The sequence below is a fragment of the Marmota marmota genome, unplaced genomic scaffold (genome assembly GCF_001458135.2).
Source record: "Marmota marmota marmota unplaced genomic scaffold, marMar, whole genome shotgun sequence".
NCBI lineage: Eukaryota > Metazoa > Chordata > Mammalia > Rodentia > Sciuridae > Marmota > Marmota marmota.
Window position 1 is genome coordinate 12,278,178 of NW_025999932.1, and position 27,278 is coordinate 12,305,455.

Here is a 27,278-nt window from a genome sequence, read left to right on the forward strand (position 1 = left end):
TCCAAACAGATGCACAGAGGGCAGGAGGACGGCAGTGGAGGATGAGGAGAAGGTACAGAAAACAGAAGAGGAAAAGAAAAATGGGCATTTTTCATGGACGCAATGAGACGGCACCAGCAAGAAAGCTGGGCGAATCCTATCCCACCACACCCCCCATCCTCAGGTCCCGACACGACCTTGGTTGTACTAGGTGACTGTCACTGGCAAGACCAGTATTGTTTAAAAGACCCAGATGATTCCTTTCAAAAAAAGCTTGAGCCAGGAAAAATAGGTTGATGTTGAGAAAAATAAATGCATTTTTAATCAAAACATTTTCCTTTGTATTCAATGACACTAAGACATTTTTAATAACTGTGGTGTGATGATGGTATAGTGATTGTGTTGAAAAAAATCTCAACTTTTAGAGATGTGCTGAAATAATCATAATGGAAAACCAAGGTTTTCTTCAGAAGGCAAGTCTTTGGGTTGGTGAGCAGACAACCCAACATACATTTTATAAGAATCATTATTATTCATCCTTCTTTTATTGTTTTTTTATTAGAATTGTGGTAACATATATGTAACATTTGCCCCTTTAACTGTTTTTAAGTGACGGTAAGTACATTCCCATTGTTGAGCAACCAACGCCCACTCTGTCTCTAGAACTTTCTCATCTTGCAAAACCGTGTGCCCATCAATCACTAACTCCCGTTTCCCTCTCCCCACCCACCAGCCTGGCAAACACCCTTCTGCTTCCTTTCTCTATCACACACACATAGAGTTTCACGAATGCAGAATAACATAGTAAAAAATTATCAGATTTCAAATAAAGATATGTCATCTAAAATGCAGTATACCATTGCTATCAGCTCCATTTACAACAAATGCATCGTGAACATTTTCAGTTGTGCAGAGCTGCGTATGATAACTATAACCTCAGGGGATTTATGGAGTAATTGTTAACATCATGTCTTTGGATGGGCATTTTATTTCTATTATTCTGCAAGAGCACTTCCCAGAACCTACCAGAACAAAGTTATGCACATTCCTAAGATTTTTGATTAGTTGCCAAATTGCCCACCAGAAAGGTTGTTGCTTTAACATTTACTGATGTTTCTAATATTCAGATAGATTGTTCTAGATAAGGGGGAGGGGAGTGAGGCTGGAGGAGGTTGAACAAAGACCCACAGTGCCAGCTAAATGTTTACCCTGCACTTCCTCCTAGTCTAAGCCTTTCCCACGTGAGGGCTGCCTGACACCCGCACAAGAAATCCACAAAGGTCAGGAATCAGATTTCCAAAGGGGGACTTTTTAGTTTATTAAGTAAGTTGAAGATGTGATGTCACCCTTCACTCACTCTTGAATCTGCCCCATAAGACCATTAAAGGGGTGAACCGTCAAAAATGGGTATTTCATCTTCTCCTTATTACTTGAATTTTTCAAAACCAACCCAAGAAAGTAAATTATGATTAAGTTATTATTATTTTATAATATTTTAAGGTCTCAGCAAATGAATGTATATTATTACATAGTAACTATTTTGGCATTTATAAGAAAAAAATCACCAACAACATTTACTATACCTTAATCTTATGTCTTAGCTATTAACTGAGTTTATTTGGCCAAATGGAATCTAAAAGGGACCTTTCCACTTTTCCTTGACCCAAATTCTATTTAATATGAGGCTAAATTCTCTGGTTATAAAAGTTCACTGTTTCAAAAATTCCTTCTAGAAATCAATTTTTTCCTTTGCCTTTCAATGTTAAAAAAAAAAAAATTAAAAGGAGGTGTATACAAAGAAACAGTCCTAGATGGATTTTGATTTTTTGCCCCAGCTGTGGACAAGCACACGGTTCTTCCCCATGAAGATGGCTCCTCCATCTCCCATGATTCCTTTCCCCATTTCTCCCAATGCCATCAGTTATGCTAACATATGTTTTCACTTAGAGCATTATGGATATTCTCTAGACAGTCAGTCTGTTGAAAAGAAATTAATCCCAGCAGTGAGCCTCAATCCTGAATTCTCAGCAATTTCATGTGAATGCATGGTAAGGCTATTTATACCGAGGCCGAATCTGAATATGTAAACAGCTGCTGGGGGCCAGGCTCTCATGCATTTGGCTTAAATCTCATCCAGCATTTGGAGCAACAAGGCAGAGAATGCATTTCTCATCAGTAGAACCTCCACAAACATAAGAGACAACATTCTCACGATGGTTTCCCATTCCTTACCCCAGGATGGAGCACCCACTTTTCATGGAGCACCCACGAGGTGGCAGAAAGGGCTGCTTCTTTCAAGTGTGCCGTCTAGTCCTGCTGAAGGGACTGTTCATCTCCCAGGGAGGCAGACATCGTCATCAACTACACCTTACGGACGATGTGAGACTCACCAAAGTTAGGAAGTTTGTTCAGAGTCACAGTTAGGAAGGCAGAGCCAAGATGGGAACATTCATCTAACTCAAACTCCAATGGTAAGATGAAAAAGGACGAGTGTGCCATTATGAGATGGGTACTTGGGGCCAAGTGGTGCTGTTCAGGGATGCCTACACCTTACTGACCACCCACCCCCTCACTTGATCACCCTGCCTGCAAGACCTACAATGAGAGGTCAGTTAGCCAAGGTGGTTGCAAAACACCAATATCTGGAAGAGTCACCTGGACAAGGAGGAGAGAGAGTGGCCTTTTTCTCCCCTTCCTCTCTTTCTTTCTTTCTTTCCCTTTTTTTTTTTTTTTTTTTGTAGGGATTGAACCCTGCCGCACTCTGTCACTGAGCCACTTCCCCACAACCCCCCCCCCTTTTTATAAGACAGGATCTCAAACTTGCAATCCTCCTGCCTCAGCTTCCCCAGTAGCTAGGATTATAGGAGTACACCATAGAGTGCTATTTTCAAAAATGTTCAGAACCATCTGATGAGTCCCATAGTGCGTTAGGAAGAGAAAAAACTGACCATTCATTTATTCCAAATCCGCAAAGAAACCTTGTATGCCCATAACTAACACACACACACACACACACACACACAAAAGGCGATGGATTCTGACCCCAAACCCAATGATTCTGCCTCCGCCCGGAGCTCTGTTAATTACAGAAGATTCAAAACTAACCATATGGCCCAGTTTAAACAAAATATTTGCTGTGAAGTCACTCAGCAAGTGTGAAGGAGAGACTCAGAGCACACCTAGGCGGAAGCTGGTGGTGTGAACCTGGACCAAAGCAGCGAAGCCTTCTGTGGCCCATCTGCAGAGTGCTGTGTGGGCTGCGTGTCCCACCACATACATCATCTCATGGACTCCCACCTCTTCAGGTGGGTCCCTTATCCTCATTTACCAAATATTAAGACCCAGGTCACAGTTGAAAAGTCACAGAAGCAAGATTTGAATTCAGTTTTGATCCAACATCAAAGTCTCTAATGCAAGACTCAGTTTATTCATTGATACCCAGATCCGAGCACTGGCCTCAAAAGGTTGCTAGTCCAGGGCCCTGAGACAGCAGTGCTGAGCCCCTGTGTCCCACTCTGCAGGAGCACTTAGTAAACAGGAACTACTGCTACTTTCCTCATCATCCCCAGGTTATGGAGACAGAAAAGGCTGAGCCCTGGACACTGCCAATAAATAGTTAAACAGCACTCCTCAGAGCTTCAAATTACTTGCACCTCCTTGAACACCCTGTTCAAAGATTAGAAACTTAACATTTTTCCTCACTGAACAAGCTTGGCTTGGACATCGCCTCTGTTGCAGCCCAAATCAACACACAGCTATGGACTCCCCACCCTCCACCCTCGGTACCAGTGCCACCAGGGTTTTCTCCAGCCTTTGGAATTTACGTCCCCCTAACCAAGTAGCTGGTTTTGTTTTGATAAGAGCTACTTAAAAAATCTCAGGGGCCCATGCTTGCCAAAATCCAGTTGAAAAATGTTGATGTCCAACAACGTGGACATGTTCTTCTAAAAATAATACCCTGAGAATTTGGGCAGTTATATTTTCCTTGAAGTATCCATTATCACCAGGACTTGCAGAGTCACCAAACTGAATATGTGAGCAGCAGATGAGCAATGGATGGACCCTTTCACAGCACTCACACCCAGCGTCAGGCTGTCAGAAGGCACAGGCAATGAGGTGGGTTAGTACTCAAGACAAAGTGTTTAAAGAATGGAGAACAGAGATGGCTGGCATTTTCAACAAGCATTCTCTGACGCAGCCTGTGACAAGGCAGTCCCGAGCCTTCTGCAGTGCCCACGTGACCAGGCGCTCCTGGCTCTCCTGGGCACTCCCTGGGCTTCCCTTGGGAGAAGATGTAATGTGAAAAAGTCATCTTCACTCTGTACATGTGGAGACAGACGCATCAGTGAGAGGGAGGAGGGTCAGGAGACCCTCAAATAGAAGACCCATCCCTACTCTTCAGGAAATTTCTTATGGAAAATACATAAGGGGCTGGGGCCGTAGATCAGTGGCAGAGCGCTTGCTTAGCATGTGTGAGGCACTGGGTTTGCTCCTCAGCACTGCAGAAAAATAAATAAAAGTATTCTGTCCATCGACAACAAAATATTTAAAATATAAAATAAAAACACCCGTCATGAACCCTCTGTTGCTCCCACTGAAGAATACATGGCGGGCTGGGGTGGAGGCTCAATGGTGGAGCCTCTGACTAGCTCAGGTGAGGCACTGGGCCCAACCCTCAGCACCACATATAAAAATAAACAAATAAAATAAAGGTATTGTGTCCATCTACAAAAAAAAATACATGGCTGCCAACCAGACAAGGATCACTTTTGAAGTCTTAAGTTACTGAGTGATATCACCTGCACCATTTTCTCTTCAGCCCTGTGATTCTTGCTTGGAAAATCAGGAAGTTTGGACAGACCAAATGAGTATTCCCAAAAGTTCATCTGATTGATGAAGACACTGTAAATTCCAATCACCTATTATTCCATTACACATACCATTAACATTACGCATACATATTACTTTACTATCACATTCTAACACGTTTCTTTGGTTTATCTTGTACTCTAGATCAAATTACACAATCCTAATCAATGATGCTGGAGGGCCATTTGTAGTTGCTTGTCCCCCTCTCTCCCCAGCAGGGACTTTCTGCTGACCTGAGTAACACTGTCCATGCAACTTGAAGGAAACCATCTTGAGAGTGTTGCCTATTAGAATCCTGAAGGAGGAAGCAGGAGATGTGAATTGTGGCCCCACCTTGGCCATCCTCTGACTAAATGGCCTTGGGCAAGGCAACCCTGTTAGAGCCTCAGTTTTTCCTTTTACAAATGGACAGAAGGGTACAGGCTTCTTAACAGCCACCCATCCAAATTCATTCCAGGAACTGAATACATCTACCTTTCTTTCATAATTATTCAAACATGCACATATTTATGTGCTGTATTTACAACTACAAATCAGACAAACTATAAATTGGAAATAATCATTTTATAAGAATAAACATGTTTATTTACTCATTAGTCCACACAAACCTACTAAGTTCCTGCCATCAAGTACTGTGCTCAGACTAGAGCAGCCCAAAGACCAGGAGGGGCACAGTCCCTCTCCTCCCAGTTCAGTGGGAAGACAGGCACCGAACCAGAAATTAAAAACCAAATCATGCTGTGGTTTAGAATTACACACATGGGTTAAACTATAAAGAGAAGCAAGAGATGATTAACATAGAATTCAGCCTGTGATTACCTCCTGGGGAGAAGACAGAGCAATGAGGAGGTCCACACTGGGAGTGTTCTGGTTTTTAACTTGGATATTCACATCATTGTTTGTATTTCTATACTTAGAAATGTTATAGCCTTTTTTTTTTTTTGCAATTGCCATACTCCACAATTTAAAGTTTTTTACAGATTACGAAAGAAAAAAAAAAAAAAAACAAGTCGCGTACATACCCAAAGGACCCACATTACTGCACGTTTCTTTAGACTCTAAAACATCTAAAATGTATACTGTTTCAGATTTTAACGATTTTACGTAAGCATTCTGATGTGACTTGAGATGGCAATTTAAAGAGTGACAAACTGAGTTTGGATTTCTGAAAACCCTACATTTCTTTCTAAAGTGTCTGTTTCTCCAATTAAGTCACCGGGCTGCCCTTACAGTGGGTGTTCAGAAATCACTGGTGAATCTCATAAGTAAATTTAAAGTACTGTATTATCTAATGCATATAAAGTCATATCCTATTTCCTTTTACCAAATGCAGAACCACATCTGAGGCTCAAGGGTTTGAAAACAAACATCAAAAATTAGGTTTTCAAAAAGGTCGAGGCCTAAGCTCCAATGAATTTTGAAGATTTCCAAAACAAAACTAGGGAAGGAACTATCAAAGATAAAAATATAACTGAAAGGACAGGTGGGTGCCCAGGCCGTTCACTTCCCACCGGAGCGCGATTTAAACACCACCCTGCAAACCATCACTGAGGAATGGTGCTGTTCTTCTGTCTTTTCTCTTCTGTAACGCTCAGACAGGTATAAACACAGGACCCTGTGATCTCTCCTTGGCAGACTCGCATCTGCTTACTCTCTTGCCTCCCCTGAGATGCAGGTCTGTGTGGCATCAATCATTCCAAAAGCCAAACAATTTATGTGTCATCAAAGGAGGGAGATGGGGGGGGGGGTGGACTCCAGGTTCCTTGGGCTAAAATGTCTCTCTGTGGTCATAAGGGAAAAGTAAAGCAGTGACTAGGCCCAATGCTATTTTTAATGATGTATTTCTTGAGCAAAAGTAGAAACCTCTTCCCTCAAGAAATGGGCCAAAGACTGACTCTTGCAAAAAAAAAAAAAAAAAGTTTATCTTACAAGAGTTTAAACACTTTGAATGACACATAAAAGAAATATCTCTTCACTAAAAATATAATTCTCTCCCCACCTCAAAAAAAAAAAAAAATTCAGCAACCACATTAACAAAGAACTATGTACAGGTAACCCTCCACAGTCTGCATCTGCATGTGATTCAGCTGATCACACATGGATCAAACAATTTTACAACCTGTGTTTGCAGCGAACATGTATGGACATTTTTTTTTCTTATCATTATTCCCTAAATTATACAGTGTTGCAGCTACTTACATAGACAGCATTTATACTGGGTTAGGAATTTTAAGTAATCCAGAGATGATTTGAGGGATATAGGATGTGCACAGGTTATCTGAAAATACTACATAATTTTACATAAGGGACTTGAGTATCTGCAGACTTTATATCTGCAGGGATCCTGGAACCGGTCCTCTGAGGCTATCAAGGGACAACTGTACTTGCATATATCCAAAGGTAAAATTTTAACAGTGAAATAGCTAATTAATGCATCACCTGATCTATGCCCATTTGCACTAAAGATGCTTGAAAATCCCTATTTCTCTAATTATTAAATATCACAGAACAACTGACACCAAAAACTTATTTTTTACCTATGGTGTTCATTTAGTTGAAATATACTTGATTCTCTTTGGCTATAATTACATTCAATGAAGTCACCCCTAAATTAGGGTCTAAGGCAAGGATCCTGTGAGCCTCGGGTCACATTTTCATCAGCTAACTAACACTACCTTTTTTTATGTGCATTTCTGTTGAAAGACAACTTATTTAATAAAGCCTGGCTCATTAAAGTGGAACTCAAGACCAACAGCACAACTCAGGCTTTTCCAACATCTTTGTTTTCTCTACGAGGCACATCATAACTTTCTTACACTTAGGAACATTAGACAGCATTTCAGTACTATTCTTGGGGTTATTTATAAACAGTGAAATAAAAAAAAGGCATCAACAACAACAACAACAACAACAAAAAAAAAACAGTGACATAAAAAAAAAACCAAAACCACAACAATTGTGCATGTAGAATGTGTAACAACAAATCCCATCATTATGTACAACTACAATGCACCAATCAAAACTATGAGGGGAAAAGCACAAAAATGCAAAACAAAACAAAACAAAACAAAAAACAAACAAACAAAAAAAACACATGGCACTAAATAGGACCAGGGTGCCCATGTTAGTAACCAGGCCTGGTCATTTAGGGCCCAGTGTGACTTTCGTAAAGAATAGCTAAAGAAATCATACTTGGAGACCAAAGTTGGTCCAACTGAGGCAGCTGGTGGGGAGGGCTGCACCCCGCCATGGGTAACACACCTTGGCATGACACTTTGGCAGATGACATGCACACTCTCCCAGGTGCACCCTTGTAAGAAGGCAAGTGCAAAAGATACAAGGAACTCGTTCTCAGTTTTGTGCAGAAACGTTATGAGGAAAGTGCACAGGCGGAATGCACAGGCCGGGAATTGCAGGGTTTCGTTAGCTAATTAACAGTGGCTGTTCCGTTTCAGTGCTCTGGCTAGAAAAGCCCTGACAGAGCCTCTATTCACGGTGCACTGTTCTACGGTGATGTCATCCTGTCTGTTTACAGTTTAAGTACCTGGTTAAAATTAAACTTTGCTAAATGCCTCCCTTATAGTGTTGTTTTGGTATCCGTGACTAAGGACTTTGAGCTTTTAAATTGATTCCAGGGGAGAAGAAGAGGGAATACAGTATGTAAACACACATACACAAACACTTGCACACACAACTTATTTTGAGAATTATCTACCAACAGAAAAAGCACAATCACCTTTCCTAGATAAAAACTATAGAATCTCGATTTTTTTAATATTACAAGAGTAAGAAGATTAAAGCTTAGGTTTCTGACCTACACATGATAATGAACAATCTATCTCAAAAATCATAAGAGAAATGGGATGCCTCTCTGTATTTTCTGGGTTACTTGAAACTATCACTCCGGGTAGACATGGAATACATTTTGATTTCAAAACAAGTTTTCCTTTTACAGAACTGTTCTGTTCACCCCAAAAGATTCCTCAAGTGTTAATAATGAAATAAGCGCCTGCTATTCCAACTAGTTTAGGCCTGATCCTGCACTTACTATGAGAAAAATTAAAAAGGGGGGAAGGAAGCTTTTAGAAACAAAGCTTTAGAGTTATACAGATTTAAAATGCTCCATCTGCCACGCTAATTGTTTCCACCAAAGTCTTCCCCTTGCATTATCTGGGTATGATAAAACTTGTCATGTAAAATGTTGGGTTTGACGTGGGAGCTGAAAATTTGTTTTCTCATCAAAATTAACTGTATTCACATAAACAGCCTACAAAACACTTAGCAAGTAATGTGAATTAAGCACATATTTGGTTTTGTTAGTCTCTCTAAATGGCTTTATAATTGATAATCCATTCTTTGATTTTAAAAACGCCACACAAAAACTACTGATTCCAGGGGATTTCTCAGAACACAGTAATATGGTAAATGAGGTGTTCCTTTTAAAATTTCTAAACCTTTCGGGAATTAAAACTTCGATTCCGATTAACATTTAAAAACTAATGAATCTAATTAAGAGACCACTTATGGGAAAGGAGGGGGCTTTTAACTTCAGCACCAGCAGTGAACCAAATTCCTCTCTTGGGTCTGATTTGTTGCTGAAATAGAAATGAGTCTCTCCCAGGAGCGAACAACCTACAGCAGAAGATCCTTCCAGAATCCTTCAGCAGGTGGAGGGGGCGCCAGACAGAGCTATCCCCTCGGCCCAGGAGCCTCGCGGGGGACCTCTCCTCCCACCTAACAGAAAAAATCTTTATTCAGCACTGGAATGTGTTAGTGTCATGCTTTACTCTCACTCCAGCCAGCGCTGATCATTTTCTTCCAATGAAATAACAAAACAGGACTTTAAATCCCGACTCAGAAAAGAATAAGCATCTCTTTAGAGACTGCATCGGCTAAGCTCTTTCTTCAAGCCCAAGTTCTGTAAGAAACAGAATCTTTCTCTCTGCTGAGTGAAAACTCTCTCCTCCCCAAGCTTTACTCAGGCTCGGGGGCCTGTCAGTGCACCAAAGTCCAAGAGGACCCGCTGCAGGAGCCAGAGGCAGCCCAGCAGCAGGCCAAGAGGGGGAGCAAGGGCCCCCTCTCCAGGGGCTGTTGTTTTTAAACAACAATGTTGGAAGTGGCTGCTGCTGTGTTTATCACCTTGATCATGGTGATTTTACCTATGTCCAAACTCCCCAAAATGTACACATTATGTGCTTTTTTTGTATGTCAGTGCTACCTCAATAGAGCAGGCAAAAAAGAAAAAAGAAAGGGAATCTGCTGAGAAAAACCAAACTGTGGATAAACAATCAGCTCTAGAAATTGGCTCTTTAATGCATTTCCATCATAAATGTACTCTTTCACTTTAAAATTATGCAAAACTCTCCAGTATTTACAAGCATGTATTTTAATTGAAAAGGCCTTCCTGAAATTTTAATGAAGCTCAAATTGCCCCGGAGGAACTTGATCACTGCCATTCCCTTCAAGAGGTGGTCGTTTAGAAGAAATATACATAAAAAGATTTTAGAAATTAGGTGCTGGGGCAGGGGAAGGAGGTGTTGGGGACGGACACACATCACTCTCTCTGCCCCAGAAAAGAGAAAAATAAGCAGGTTATATGGTAAAGGACAGAGGAGTCCAGCTGCTCAGAATATGTCCCCTAAAGAGGCTGTCCTCTCCCTCCAAGTGCTGTGGAATGTCTTCTGTCACATGCAACATGCCCATCAAAACTGTGGTGGTGCACCTCGGGGGNTTCAATCCCCAGTACCGCCCCCCACCAAAAAAAAAAAAAAAAATCTACCCATCACTTTTGCTAGAGGCTGCTCCTGAGGCTCTCTGAGGGCCAGCACCTAATGGCAGTCTGTCTGGACACTCAAGAGCTTAGCTTACAGCACACTGCGGATTCACACATGCCCTGGTGCTTACCATTTAACCACCCTTCAACTGCTGTACGAAGGGGATCAGGGTCTTCACGAGGGTGGGGATTGGCCTCTAGTTTCTTTCTGCTGACTCTAGAGGCCAAAGGAAAGATCACCGCCTGATTTTAAAGGAATGTTGAGTCTCCCAGATTCTTCCCATTCTGCCCACCACCCGGGCTGCAAGGCCTCCCCCCATACCTTCTCCTCCTAAAATATTCATTAAAAGAAGGAAGATCAGAAAACTTTACAAAATCGACTCTGGCCCTCAGGCTATATTGGTCAGTGTGGTGATTTTGTATCTAAATAACTGAAGTCCTTCTTTAGTGACCGGTGAGAGGACACATCACACAGTGGGAATCGCGCAGCTGACCACCACTCAAGCTCCGCCCGCCCCTTCGGTCCAGTCCAGTGGTGCCTTTTCAGCCCTGCCCAGATGTGCTCCCTCCCAGGTCTGTGACCCAGAGCAGCCACTAACAAAAGCTTTGGTGCAATCGCTCATGACCTTGTTGACCAAGACAGTGCAGCTGTGCCCTAGTCACCCATTTCCTCCGTCTCCATTCCCCTCTCAGGACGGCTGTGGGAAGTCCACGCCTCAGCAGAGGGGAACCGCCCGGTGCCCTGTGGCTCTGCTTCAGCACCAACGCGCAGCAGAACAGGCAGCCTGGGGGCTGGTCACTCCCTCACCCTTCCAAGGCCACGGACCTCATTTTTCTGTGTCCTCTTGGGTCCTTTTTAAAATCGAAGGCCGCACAGAGCTGAGTCTGCCCTGAATCGCTGCATGGTTCAGCTTTAACCACACAAAGCCCCAGCCCCGGCCACAGGGCCAACAGCAAAGCCAGGCAAGGGTGGCGGGACTGTGGGGACCCTTGGGGTCCACCAGCCTGCGGAGGGGAGCAAGGGCTGCCCTTCACGCTCCCTCCCGCCTCAAGGGGCTCAGCTCTGCTCTTCACCCTCTGGCGCCTCCCTCCTGCCAGGGTGCCTGTCCCATCCGTCTGCCCTCCTCTGGCTGAACACCAGCAGCTACCAGGTGCTCTCTTCTCTTTCCGGAAAAGGTCCAGTAGAGCACGGAGGGCAGCAGGACCATGTGCCCAGGACGTGGACCCAGCTTGGAGATGCACAGTCAGCTGCCAATGGGTGGTCCACCTGACCCTTGTCACCTCCTCCCTCTTCTCCTCCTCAGCACAACCTCCCAGCCACGGCCATCAGCCTCCCACTGGCCCAGCCAGAAACCCTTCTTTTGCTGCAGCCCTTTGGGCCACTCAGCACCTGGTGGTGGTGTCGCAGTGCTCAGTCCCTGCTGTCTCTTTCTCCCTAGCCTGGATCCTGCAAGACTGTCTCACGGCTCTGGCTACCTGGTCTCCACCCCTAAACTCTGATCAAGTCTCCTCTCCTTGCACAATTTAAAATAGTGTCTGTTGTGGAATCATCTTAACTACCAAAAATGCTGTATAAAATACAAACAACTTGGCCAGGCACCATGGTGTACACCCATAATCCCAGTGGCTTGGGAGGCTGATGCAGGAGGATTGCTAGTTCAAAGCCAGCCTCAGCAAAAAGTGAGGCCCTAAGCAATTCAGTGAGATCCAGAATCTAAATAAAATATAAAATGGGCTGGGGATGTGGCTCAGTGGTTAAGTGCCCCTGGGTTCTATCCCTAGTACCCCCCCCCCAAAAAAAAATACAAACAACTTCTTTACCAAAGCCAAACAGCTCGAATGACAAGAAAATGGAGCCAGTTTTCACCTGAGGATCTTTGTTAATGGAGACCTTGGGTTCCATTTTTTCTGAGGTGGTCAGAGAGAGCAAGGACACCAGCACCCATCTAAGGCAGGAGCCTAGTGGGAGCCATCTGCATGAGCCTGCACACGTTCCCTTCAGGACCCTTCCTTGATAGGGTATTTTAAGTGCTCCAAGGCACAGAGTTCTGGGGTCATTTTCCCAGAGTTGCAAAAAAAAATTGAAAAATATGCTGAAAATAATCTGGATATATTAACCCATAAGGAAATATAATTCCCTATGAGTATTAAAAGGTAAGATCCCATCCACACCACTAATCCATCTTTCCCAGGCAGGAAGTTGAATTTTCCTCCTAAAATAACAAACCCAAAGCTCATTCTCTCTGTTAGTTGCTTTCTGGACCCAAGTATTATTTTAGAAATGTTGCCAACTAGGAGATGTTAGCAACATCTGGGCCTTCTCTGCTCCGATTTATTAAGGCTTTGACCAGGTATAATATTACTGGATTTATGACCCTATATGGTTTTAATTAAATCTCGTTGGGAAGCATATTGCTTTTTCCTAAGTCTTCAAACAGGTGGTGCTTAGATGGAGATCTTCATGTTTTAGCAAAGTCAGTTTTTCCTGGCTACGAATAAAGATTTTTGAAGAAAAAGAACTCCATGTGGTCAAGGGTTATGGTTAAGCAAACGTTTACTACACATTGTTCTCCAGTCATACAACAATTTAATCCTCGGTTTATTTTTAATGGGCCTAGAAGAGAAGACAAACACAAAGACCACATACAGTAAGTCCCACTTTTATGAAATGGGCCCAAAGAGGCAAATCTACAGGGACAGGCAGTAAATTAGGGTTGTCAGGGCCGAGGAAGAGGGGAATGGGGAGACTACTAATGGGTACAGCATTTCTTTTTGGGGTGTTGAAAATGTTTGGAATCAAGGTAATGGCGCCTGCCTCTGTGGATATGCTATAACGTGTTGAATTACACACTTCAAGAGTGAACTGTACAAACGACATGGAACAAAGAGTGTAATCCCAGTGACTCGGGAGGCTGAGGCAGGAGGACCACAAGCTCAAAGCCACCCTCAAAACCGAGTGAGGCCCTAAGCCACTTAGTGCGGCTGTGTCTCAAAATAAAAAATAAATGAATAAAATCAAAAGAGCTGGGGATGTGGTTCTGTGGTTAAGCACCCTGAGTTCAATTCTCCATACTCCCCCGAAAAATGGGCCTGGGCAGTTGTTAAGAGTGACGAGACAGAGAAAGGGGGGCTTGTGGTTTAATGGGCAGAGTTTCAGCTGCTCCACTGAGCTACAATGTGAATGTACTTAGTAATACTAGTGAAATGTACCCTTAGAAACAGTTATGATGGTAAATTTATTTATTTTCTAACTTACTTATTATTTATACATACGTACCAGGAATTGCACCCAGGGGCACTTTACCACTGAATCACATCCCCAGCCCTTTTATTTTTTATTTTAAGACAAGGTCTTACTAAATTGCTTAGGGCTTAAGTTGCTGGCCTTCAACCCACGATCCTCCTCCCTCAGCCTCTCGAGTTGCTGGGATTACAGGCATGCACCACCGTGCCCAGCTAGGATGATAAGTTTTAAATTGTGTTTCTCATGATTAAAAATTTTAGAAAAGAATTTCTAACGATGGAAAAACTAACCACCTGACTGCCATTCTATCCTCCACCTGGGCCGCTTTTCATCAAGAATAGAAGTGCATCTCCCTCTTTCTCTGGCCCCAGTTGAGTGCCCTGTGCCACCTCCCCAGGAGTTCTTAGATATTAGAAATATCATCATCATCAAAGTGAAGGCGGTCCCCAACTTACAGTGGTGTGACTTAAGATTTTTGGACTTTACATCTGCACCATGGTGTGAATGTCTTCAGCATTCAGTAGCTCCAGACTTCTCATTTTGAATTTGAGTCTCCTCCTGAACTAGTGTTGGACAGGAGATCTTCTCTTGAGATGCTAGGCAGCAGTTCTAGCTCAGCCCTGCGATCTCGAGGGCAAACCACAGACACCCTGCAGAGGTCCATGTTGCTAAGCCAGGATATCTGACAGCTAGGTATATTCAACTGATTTCTGACTTCAGCTTTTCAGCCTATCAGGACATAGGTAAGTCAAGCAGCACCTGCAGAGGTGTTTTACTGCACACACGTCTCGTTGGTAGAATGTCTCCTCCAATAGTGCCTTTAAGTCACTCTTATCGGACTCGATCCCATGGGCCCTGCAGCCCCGGGGCCCCTGCAACGCAATTAATATGCCTGTGAATGTGGCTCTGGCAGCATGGCCCTGGGGGACCACAGAAAGTTCTTTGTAGAACCGAAGCTGACAACATAGGTGTGAAAATACCAAGAAGCCTCACCACGGAGGTCTGGTGGTCAGCAGCACAGAAGTGACTCAGCATCCAAATTGGGGGACAAAAATCTACCCAGCAATGTGACCGCTGCCAAGGCCAACATAAGCCAAAAAGTTCTCTACTTTTTATTATTCACTGAGGGGCATGGGAAGAAAGCTCAGAACTATGCCTCTCCCCTTAATAAAATGACAAAATTTCTTTTAATGCCCTTAGAACTGAAAGCTAGTACTAACCACTGGTTTAGACGTGGCCAAAGCTGCAAATGTGTTGAGCACATATTAAAGAGAAGTAGCAAAGTCCAGGGTCTTTGGTGCAAAGAATGTTCCAGGGTCTTTGGTGCAAAGTGGAAAGAACAGGCTTAGTGGAACTTCCAGGTCCAAATTTGGCTCCTTCATTGCATTTAGATATAGATTCAAAGAAACGCTACACAGCTCTTGAGTTCTGTCTTCCTCTGCCCATCCACTGACTCATGCCTCTGTTTTTGCTTGTCCACCTTCTAACTCAGCAGCAACAAGTTCTGTGTTTCATTGTATGGAATAAATACTCTGAAATCGTCCACATTATTTCCATGATAACTAATCCACTCTCGCGTCATCTGATTTCAATAAGGAGAGCATTATGAGATGGATGTGTGAATATTTTTTTTCGAGCCGCTCAGACTGATGTTGAGTGAAGCTGAAGCAGTTGCATTCTTTGAGCATCAAAAATTGTTTCTGTTTGATTCCAGCAAATGATTTTTTAGTAGTAAACTAACTAGGAGAAACTCAGAATACTAATAACCCAGACTCATGTATCTGATAGCACCTGTTCTACCCATTTTTAAAATGGAGCCGACTCTCTTCCAACTGTAAATTTCACATTTCAATTTATATGCGGTGCTGAGATCAAACCCAGGGCCTCACACCTGCCAAGCAAGTGCTCTACCACTGAATCGCAGCTCCAGCCCCCACATCACACTTTTAAGGATGGGAGAGAATGAGGAAGTCCAGGCATCCTGTGAATTCTGGTGAAAACTCAAGAACAGGAATGTGGGATTCATTAGAAGATAACACAGACTGTACATGATTTCACTGTTCACAGTCACATTCGGTTGCTCTAACCTGACAAAATGTTGAGGTGCTTCCCAGGAAAAACACTATTGGTTACGAAACAAAGTCCTGTGCACAACATTATTTTCGATACAATTTCTGTTTACGACTAACTTGTTTACGTTTAACAAATCCTTCTGTTGCACAACTGAACAAACATTTGGGGATGCTGTATCAGAATTAAAACTTGCAAATTAGTGAAACCCTAACTAGTGAGCTTCTACCACAGGAGAAAACTGCAAGCTATGAGAACTATATCCACAACTTTGCCCATTCCTTCAGAAACATTTTGAGCAATGACAGATTATAAAAGTTTTCAGTCATAATAATGACTGCCAATTTGAACATTTTGTGTATGTATACATATTTATTGATGGAGATGCCAAGCACGCCCTTTCCATCAGCTTCTCAGGCTGAAGGCTGCAGGAACACCAGGGGTGGGGGTGTCTCTGAAAACAGACCCTGCTTTGCTTCATTCCCAAGGATTGTGATTCTGTGGGCCTGGGGTGAAGCCCAAGAATGTGCATGTCTGTCTCACCAGCTCCCAGTGGCCTGGTGCTCCAGGGACCAGGGTTGAGCACCATTATCTTGATGCTGTACATATTTTATGTGGTTTGAGTTCTCAGGAAATCCAAAGCCAGGTTGTTCTGAAAAACTCATCACAATACAGTTGAAAGAATGCACATGGGGCTTGGACAGATTTGGGCAAGCTCTCCATTTTTATCACCTGAAGGACTGGGAGAAACCCGCCCAAGTTGAGCCTTGTGTGAGGACTGAGCAGTGTGGGAGGCCAACCTTACAGGTGACTGAGTTACACTCCCCAGCTGGGTGCTGAGGCGCTCAGTCACAGAAATGGGTGTGTCTTGCTACAGCCCCATGGGTGAAGCTATGCTCGCCTGTTCCTTTGTAATATAACCCCTTGCCCTGTTTAGGATAGAATGTTCCATGGAAGTGCCTTGTGTGTGTCCCCTCCTCTTACTGTGCCCTTGGGTGTGGCCTACCCAGGTGTCAGTCAACCTGCTGACAGTGGACATCATGAAACATCAGGTTTCAGCCCCCTGAAACCTGACCCCTTGCCTCATTTGAATAGCTTCTCCTCAATAAAAGGGGTCAGCGCGTGCTCTCGAGCTCTCTCTCTCTTTCTGCAGACCCTTAAGGTCAGAGGAGCCGTCATATCGACCCCAAAGAAAAAGGTATTTGTGTCTCTTGTGTGGTTATTTCGTGCAGCCCAGTTTAACTAGAGTGGCCCCTGAGCCTTTTAGTCGCGAGAACAGAAACCCGGCAGAGCAGGAAGCAGGCTGCGAGCAAACACTCTGCCCAGCTCAGCCAAGGGGAGCCAGGGGGCTGCAGCTGCCACGCCCACCTGGGCACTTACACTGCGCATGCCCCATGCCAGGCGCTGACCTGTTCACAGAGAGGCCAATGGCACCTTTGTAAAAGCCCCACTGGTTTTAAATACATGCATTAAAGCAAAACAGATGAACCAAGACAAAGAACACAGGAGCTCAGAACACTAAAACCTCAGCTGTGAGAAGTCACTGCAAATGCTAACTGGAGACAACCTTCTGACAGGGCTTTAAGTGTCTCCAAGCACCAAGTCTGGAAGTCACCACAAAATAAATCCTAATGCTGTCAGGAGGTAGGTGTGTAGGCTCATCAGTGTCAAGATGTTTCCTTCCCTGAAGAGCCCCACAACAAACACACACACCTGTAGGAAGAAAAGTCCCTGTGTGAAGAAGGCTATCGTGGTCCACTGCAGAGAACCACTTTATCATTTCCTGGTGCCTGCAGCTCCGAGGCATTTCAAAGATGTGCCGAGTTTCACTCCCTGATGGATTTCAGACTAGCTACCCGCAGCATGCCCAACCACTAAAAGCCACCAATGACATTCTACGTATGTATGGATATGCAATAAATAAATAAATAAATTATGTGTGTGTGTATGTGTTATATACTAGATATAGTGTAAATATAGGTGTGTGTGTGTGTGTGTGTGTTATATACTAGATATAGTGTAAATATAGGTGTGTGTGTGGGTTTGTGTGTGAGTGTGTGTGTTCTGGTGTTGGGGATCAAAACCAGGCCCTTGCACGTGGTAAGCACGCACTACCACTGAGCTACATTCCTAAGCCTGGACCCTGTTCTTTAATGATCTTTTTAATTGCAACTGGCAAGAAAGCAGAGGTCCAAAACCAAGAGAAGTGGGGGCACAGAGGCGGGGCAGGGAGGCGGCCTCACTAGGTGAGGGACCGATGTCTGAGGTCTTCATGCAGCTGGACCTGCATGCTGCTAAGGAGCTGAGGGGCAGCCGGGAAGTGGGAAGGAGCGAGCAACCACAGACTCGGAAGTCAGACGCTGATATTTCCGGTTCTGATTAGGCAGCCATGTCTTCACAGCACCTCATGACAACAAGCAGGACCCACTCTGGAAGTTCACTGCCACACCACAGTGTCCTAACCGTGAATCCCTCCAACACCAGGTGCTGAGTCTTCTGCCCTTCCAGCTGCTGACTACAGAAGGGCCAGACTCAGGCTATTCTGCACCCTAACTGCACCCAGAGGGCCCTGCTCTGTGCCACCCAGAGGGAGGCTACTCCAGAAGCTCGGAAGGCCCAGAGGAGCCTCAGCCTCACCTGGAAGCACACCTCCTTGTCACCATTCACCTGGAAACATAAGACTCTAACCAAACTGGATGTAGCACCTTCAGCTACTGACACCCCAACATTCCGCCTCCCCAATCTGAGCCCTCGGGCCCCACGGATGCCCCTTGAGAAGGCAGGGCTGCTGCAGAAGGCAGGAGAAAAAAGAGCAGGCCAACTCAAGGCCGGCCCTCTCTGATACTGAAAATGGAGAAGGAGCCCAAGTCCCAGAGGAGCAAAGGAGGAGGCTGAAGAAAAGCAACTAAGAGGCAGGAGATTCGACAGAACTCTTCTCTGGGAGCTTACAAAGAATCCTCAGCTCACAGAAGGAACCGAGAAAGCAACAAGGTGGGGAGAGGAGAAGGCACACCTGCACCCAGGCCTACGGCAAAGTGGGCCGAGGAGCCCCTCCCACACACTCCACACGGAGGGCCTGGTTTCCTGCTGGTGTGGCCCCTGAGCCAGGGATGGTTCCTGGAGAACTGTGAGACAATGGGTGCTGCAGCCCTGAGAGGGCCTGAGAAGATGGGACAGAAGTCAGGGGCTGGGGATACCAGGGGCTGCAGTCACAGGGGGGCACTGGCTCCGCTGAGCCCAACCTGGAACAGGACCGCCTTCCTCGCACACAGCCTTGGAGAACAGGGATACGAGCCACAGTGGGAGAACCAGCCACCCACCCTGAGAACCGAGTACGTGTCCCGACTGCTTCCCTCCACAACCTGCTGGAAGGAGCACCTCTCTGGATGCCTCCACAGTGTGAGCTTCAGGAATCACGTGAGACTGAAATTATAACTGCTCGTTATTTTCAAGGAACGGTGCCAAGTAATTAGGGCTTACATTTTTTCTACAGCACAAACGAGTGTGCATATGTACATACATGCATGCTTTTGTGAGAGTACCTTTGGTATTCTGAGAATTACTGGGCGAAAAGGATAAATATTATCAGACACATTCCTCGGCTGAGCCTACTCCGGCCCCTCCCTCCTCCTGCACTTACACACCCATCCCCCAGGAGAGCTGGCCAAGGAGCAGCTCAATCCCGACTGTCCAGTAAGACACTCAAGTACAAATACATGGACATATATCAAGTCTCCTCCTCGCCGTGAAATCAGAATTCAGTCTGGAAGTGAATGACTGATGAGGATCATCAGCAAAGAAGGCAGAAGAACAGAGAGAATTTAAAGTCAGGCTGAACACAGGCCATCCGAGGGCGCTGATAACCCTGCTGTGTAACTGATGGTCCCAGGAGGTAGATGAGATGCCCTAGGAACACAAACAGTAGCTCCGGTCCACGGTACCATGAGGAGCAATGAATGAATGCAGCGAGGTGCCCAGGGCACCTGGAGGGCAGTAGGGAGACAACATTCCTTCTTAAATCAAAAGGAGCTTGAATCCTCAAATCCACCACCTACTCGACTGGCTCCAAGGTGCGCAACTGTAACCCCCAGATACTAATGGAATCTCCCAATGACAGGGGTCACACACTGGCATCCCTCCAGGGATCTGTGACCCACGGTAAATTTTACTGACTTGAAAAGGGGCACTGGTGAGAAACTGGTAGCATGGAGAAGTAATTATCATAGATACAGACAATTTAGGCCGAGCCAACATGTCCTAGCTAAACCCAGCCCTGGGTGTGGGCAGAGAGTCGGCCAAATTAGGTTGAACCCACCAAGTTTCCTCTAGCAGGAAAAGCAGACTGAATGAGTGAATAGGTACATGTTACTTATCTTTTTCCTATGGCCTCAGAGTTTCCTATGTAATCCAAAGGCTATATAAATAGTTCACCAAATGTTTTCCCAACGTTTTATTTATTTTTACATTCAGACCTAGATCTTTTAATCCATCCGAAAGTTTTTTCTGAATCTGGTATAAGATGGAAAAACTGAATTTTTTCTTCCAAATGGATAGTGAAGCGTGCCAGCTCCATTTATCAAAGAAGGCATTCTTTCCCCACCACTCTAAGAACACTTTACCATATATTTCCCCCATATGTACTTAGACTCTTGATTCCATTTCTGTGCCAGCACATGCTGTTTAATGGGCTGGCTCTGAAATTCTAACATCTGAAAGGGCAAAGCATGGTTCACACCCTTCAAAAATGTACACATTTATCTTCCACACAAACCGAAATCATTTTTCCTGGTTCTCCAACTCCCCTCCCACATACACAAATAATGATGATAATGATGATGGTGATCATCATCACCACTAGTATTCACTCCTCATTGGAAGTGAATCAAATGTACAATCCTTTGGTGAGAAGTATATGTCATGGTCCTGGCCACCCATCCAGGGACAGGATATATTTCTCCACCACCAGATCTCGTTTTAAGTCCTTCCATGAAGTTTTATACTTTTCTTCTTATCAGACATGGACCTTTCTACTTTCTAAATATCTTCTCTGATCACAATTTTGAGCTTTATCCCATCCCTGATTAGTGTGTGTGTGTGTGTGTGTGTGTGTGTGTGAAAAGCTGATGATTTCTATGAATTTTGTTTTATTTAGTTACTTATCCAAATTATCAAATTATTTATTATTATTTCCAAAATTATTTAAAAGATTATCTTGGGTTTTTTTGAAATAAATGATAAAAACCTTTGAAAATGGCAATAATTTCTTCTTTCCCCCCAATCTTTCCCATTTCTTAATAGATAAATTAAAATCTTTAAAATTAAATAATAGTGATACTAGAGGACAACTGTATATTTGGCTGGTTCTAATGAGAATGGATTTGCATTTCACCATTTAATTGAATATCTACTTCTGGATTTTAGCAATTAGTCCTCATCTTATTTAAGTAATTTCCATCTGTTCTTATTTTACTCAGATACTAAAGCCATGGCTATAAGCAATTATAGGCTTTTTTAACATCTAATTTTTTTCTTTATAATTTTGAAAGCTTCCCTAGTGCTGAATCACTCTTCCACTCATGGAAAAAAACCTTGGCCATACTCTTTGTAAAAAAAACACTCCTGGCTTTAATTTGCTAACATTTTGTTTATACCTGTGACTCTTACATTCATCAGTAAAACTGACCTATACTTGCCCTTTTTATATTATCTTTGTTAGGTTTTGTGCTTATACATTTTTTCTTTCTTTTTTTCTTTGTTACTGGGGATGGAATCCTGGGATGCTTAAGCACTGAGCCATATCTCCAGCCCCATTTTTATTTTTTATTTGGGGACAAGCTCTTGCTAAGTTTCTTAGGGCCTCGCTAAGTTGCTAAGGCTGGCTTTGAACTCATGGTCCTTCTGCTTTGGCCTCCTGAGTTGCTGGGATTATAGGCAGGCACCACCTTACCTGGCATATATTTCTAAGACCATACAACGTATCTGTTTTTTGAAGATTGGCTGTGAATCATCTAGGCCTGGTGCTTTTTTGAGTCTGCTGGTATGCTCATCCTGGAGAAATAAGAGGATTAGTTCATAAAAATTACATACAAAGTTGTTTGTAGTGGCATGATAACCTGGAAATATTGCAAATGTCTGTCAACAGGAAATGAACTGGGTAAGGTAAGGCTTTTCTAAACTGTGAGCTATTATGCAGCTATTAAGAAGAAGGTGTTAGATGGATATGTATGGACCTGGAAAGTTGATGATAATTTCTAGTTATTGGAAAAGGAAAACCCCTTGCAACATTTGCAGGACTTTGTAAGAAGATGTCAGTTAACCTACAGCAGATTTACATCAAACACCCAAAGCCCTTACTCCAGGACATGGAAGACTGCTTTGGGCAGGGAGGTCATTGTATTTGAGGAAATAAACACTTCCTTAACAGGGGAAAAAAATAATACATCAAACTCTTAAAAACAACAGCCTCTGAATGAGGGAACTATGGGCAGTTCTTTCCTATTCATCTCTATTTTCCCATTTTCTATAATGGGAATGGTGTTTGTATTAAAAATTGAGGACCGTAGAGGACTAGGTTTTATGAATTTGACTTCCAGGGTCTGTGGTAGCAGAGTGAGATCACCCTGGATTTTCCCCTTCTGAGGTCCAGAGGGAGTGGTGGAAGGAGAGACGAACCCCCCTCTGGTCACAAGGGTTGGTCCTCTTGGGAACTGCTCTCTTATTCAAGGGTCCAGCTGAAAGCCCAGAAATGTCCTTCCCTGGGTTTCTAACTCTTTCTAATGCCTGAGGGTATCTTCTTTTACTCGTTAAGACCCACACTGACCAATAGGCCACATCCCCTACTCCCCGATTGCTTCCTTGGTGAGTTGATGGTTTTCAAAGATGGAACTACCCCTCTAACAATAAGGAACAAGAATGAGGGTGGGGGGAGAGGAGATCGCCAGGCAACACGAGTTTCCTTTAAGAAACACTGGAACCGAACAGAATTCCACAGAATGTGTGAGTTTGTAGGGAGGAACCCAACGACTATGTGTCATTATAAAAATCTAATAAGAAATTTTTAAAAGGAACCACTGGACCTGCAAAGGGTGTAAAACTGCAGATCTCAGCCAAGATGCTGACACCCGGTGAGTCTTGATGGAAGAAAATGACAGCTTAGTAAATTGACAACGTGGGGCCGGACGTCAACCTTTTCTGGAATGGGAAAAATCCTCAGACGCAGACATAAGTGTACCCCTCAAGGAAAGATATGGGGTGGCGATTTCCCCCTGCTATTCCATTTCTGAACTGCAAAGGAAATATAAGAAAAGAGTCCTTATGAAGTCAACATCCTGAACCTTCCAGGGATGAGCAGGGCCCTCCACTGAAGAGGAAGATCCCAGGAATTTCTGAGCTCTAGGCTGGGGCAGAAGCTGCACGATCAGTTTCTACGAACGATAAGAGATCAGAAGCATCCATGTCATTCCTTAGAAATTCAAAATGTCCTCATTCGATGGAGCAGGGATGGCCAGAGCTTTTGTCTTCACCTAGAACCTCCCTCTTAGTACTTATAATAACATTTAAACCCATTTTCTTACCATGATTCCCCCATGGAGGGTCTCAGCTGAGGACCCTCCTGTCTTCTTCCCTGACCCTCCCTACTGCCCTATCTGATGGGAGTCTCACGGACAAGGGACTTCTGGCCTCAGCCCTGTCCCTCTCCTGAAAGTCCTGCCTGTACACATTCTGGATAGTTCTCACCATGGGGAACTTGCGGCTGCCCAGTCCTTCACCAGCAACGGGCAGAGAATAATTCAGGACAGCCGTCCATCCGGCTGGCCCTCCCCAAAGGCTATGGTTACCAGGAACAGAGTGGACACTGATCAGCCATGGATACCAGGCCTCTGTCTCAGCTGGTTCTGGACTCAGCAGAGGATGTTATTTATTAACACCACTCCCTCTGAAAGTTGAAGAATGCTTTTATTTTAACAAAGAAATTTCTACAATGGAAGAAGTAAGATGCCTTGCCAACGTAGCAACCATCACAACTTGGGAAAGCCCAACCACACCCCATGACTCTCTACAGTATGACTGACATCTTCCTCTAGCTGCTGCTCTATGTGGTAGCGGAACCCTCAGAGGGGCTGAATACCGGTCGGTCCACCCCAAGGCAATACTGCCCACTCAGAACCTGCAGAACCTGCAAGCATCAGACCCAGGAGGACCAGGAGTCTGTGAACTGAGGTCCTTGAACTTCTGAGCCTCCTAAATGACAATGCACACCACACTGGGCCTTCACAGGGTTCTCACTCAACTTCTGACAATTAGGGAAACCATTATAGACTACTTCTGGGAAAATCAGAGAATACAGCTGAAAAGATCATTCACCCTGGAAGCTTTGAATCCATGCATTCTCCCCACACATGCATTTGGAAGTGTATGATCGTTACCTGCATTATTAATTAGGCATGGAAGTGCCAATTAAGAAGCCTACCTCACAGCATGGAGCTCTGGAAACTACTTCTGATAAAAATCTTTTCCCACAAATCTGAGCCAATCCCCTTCAGCAGTCAAGTGAAACCTGAAGTTGCTGCAAACCAAACTGTAGTTCAGAGCACAGATGAGCCGACCAAATGAGACGACGGGAGAAGGGAAACCAGCAGGCCCCTGCACAGTCGTTATGAAACTAAGCAAAACAAGAAGGGGGAGGCTCAAAGGGGGTGGCTTGTTCTTTATGAGGAAAACAAAAATATGCTCCGTGGGATCCACTAGGCACAGATCACAAATGGGAAGAGCTGCCCCGGCCTGGAACAGCCTTACTGCCTCTGTTTTCCTCCTTCACTGTCAATCAGCTGTTCAGGGCTTTTCTTCTGTTCTCACCCCTGCAACCCTCCCCTGGATCTTAAGGATTTATTCTGCCCTCTGTCCAAATATCAGCGTGGCCAGGACAGTACTTAGGATGGTCCTCACTCTGCCAGCTCGGCATGGTGAACTGCTGGACCACCCCGGTCCCCTGCATGGCTGGCTGACCCCAGGGCAGTTTCTGTGTGGTTTCCTTCACCTTTGGAAGGACTCCTCCCTTGGAGCTTTCCTCCGTCCACACATAGAGGTGTGCTTCCCAAGGCGGGTACCTCGAGGAACACCCAATGTGAAGTCCCTCCTGGGTTTACAAAGATACTTTGAGAAGACCAATGAGAGGAGGTTGCCTGGCTCATGATATTCACATCCGTGCTACTGACCATGGTGTGCTGCCCGCACAACCTGTCCATAGCTCCCTTCACGGGTGACCCTGGCCAGAAGTATTTTCAGTTGCCCAAAACCTAAAGACTCTTAATGAAGAACATACAGAAAAGGGCCGGGGTTGTGGTTCAGTGGTAACAGGCTTGCCTAGCATGCGTGAGGCACTGGGTTCGATTCTCAGCACCACGTACAAATAAATAAAAAAAGGTCCATCAACAACTAAAAAAAATCTTTAAAAAAAAAGAATACAAAATTAAAAAAGAAAAAAAGAGCATACAGAAAAGAAAATAATTGTAGGGACATGCTTAGACTATTACTGCCCTTGGTTGGATAACGGGAACTTGTATTTTTTGTTTGTTTGTTTTGTGTTAAGCATTTATGCATTTTCCCAGTTTTTTTCCAATGAACACAGAATGAATTAGGGGAAAGTATAACGGGACTCAGAAAGTTTTAGGGTTAATTTCTTCAAAAGATCAAATATGGTTCTTTGGTTCTCACTAAACCTCACAATTTGTACCAAGACGCCAAAACCTTTTACGTTCAGAGTTACCATGTTACCAAGCAATTGTTAAAATTAGCCATTATGACACCTCATGGACAATGACAATTTTTTTCAACAATACCCACATCTCTTTGGGGAGGGGTGTGCCTGGTTCTCTAAGGTAAATAAGAAGCATTGACTAATTCCTGGGCACGACCAGAGACCACCATGCTACCTGCTTGAAAGTGGTCATCGTATCATCACAACTTGGATTTTAAACAATGCTTGCTCTGTGAATAATTTTTAAAACACTCATATACTAAAATGGTCTGTTTGGTCCACCTTTTCTTGTACTCCCTTAACCTGTAACGGGCAACACAGTAGAGATAAATGAGGCCCAGTCACTTAAGTGAGATATGCCACATCCCACGGCTCTCCACCAGTGCAACTGACATCTTCCTCTGGTTGTTGTTCCATGCAGTAGCGTAACCGTCATCCTCTAAAAACAGCCTCAGAGGTGTCCTGCTGCTGCTACGCAATTAACAGTATTTTACATAGTCACTCAGGGACTTCCTTTGGGAATAAAATATAAAGGCCTACAAAATGGAGAAATTCACCCAAATGTTAACATTTTTTAAAGCTTAACTTTTAAACTTCTTGCAAAAAAATTCCTGGCTGCAGGTTTCCAAATACTACTACACAGCAACATAAACACCATGCTTGATTCGTTCTCCCTTCACTGGCAGATGAGTATTTCCAAAGGAGGGGGAGATGTGGGCAGAAGGGTAAAGAAAAGAAAACCTACAACTTGCAGGGAATTAATTAGAGCGAGGTCTAAACGGAATACCTGGGCCGCTCTCTGCTTGGAATGCCACACGTTACTTAAAAACAGTATTTAATTGCAGGATCTACCTGCCAAGAGCAGGAGGGAGAAGCTACTTGGCTTGCTTGTGCCAAGACAAGTTTCATGTAACTACTAAACGATTTCGGTTTCTGAAGTTTGCAAAGTCTTACTATTCAACTGGACAATTCACATAGAACACCAAACACCTTTGATAACTTCAGAATCATTTTGAAATTTGGTCTTTACAAACTCTTCTCAGTCTTTAGTCTACAAACTGGAAAATAATACAACTAGAGGTGAACTGAGTGGCTTGCTAAGGTTCCACAAGTGGATCAATGAACAACAACAACAAAAAATGTCCACCACATAGACTGTTCACTGCTGGTATATACAGGAAACAGGAGCAGCCGGGGAGGTCACAAAGAACCCGGTCCCTGTTTAAAGGAATTCAACATCTCTCTGGAAGTTAAAATCCATAAAATGATAACAATATATAAACGGGAGATAAAAACCAAATGAGGCAGCGAATACTAGTGAAACTTAAATGCTCCATTGAATCACCCGGGGCGACTTTAACTCCTTCCCAAATCATATTGCTCCATGGCATAATTTTTTATTGATCTTGAAAAATAACATGGAATTTAATTTACCATCTTAACCATTTTTAAGTGCACGGTTCAGTGGTGCTGAATACATCCACTCTGTTGTGACACTGGTCTCCAGAACCTGAAACCTGCACCCCTAACTCAGTAACTGCTCATTTCACCCCCAAGCAGCCATCCTTAATAAACTTTCTGTCTCT

The 27,278-nt window shown here is 44.0% G+C and overlaps 1 protein-coding gene and 1 long non-coding RNA gene across 6 annotated transcripts in view; both read right to left on the reverse strand.

The window, feature by feature from the left end:
• Positions 1-27,278, reverse strand: part of Farp1 (FERM, ARH/RhoGEF and pleckstrin domain protein 1) — a 210,107-nt gene that overhangs the window by 168,547 nt on the left and 14,282 nt on the right. The gene's annotated exons all lie outside the window — the stretch shown is intronic.
• On the reverse strand, positions 165-27,278 carry LOC125616069. Its single transcript, XR_007346684.1, has 3 exons — positions 21,553-27,278; positions 15,688-15,697; positions 165-176 (listed from the first exon to the last, which is right to left on the reverse strand). It is a non-coding gene; the product is annotated as an uncharacterized LOC125616069 (long non-coding RNA).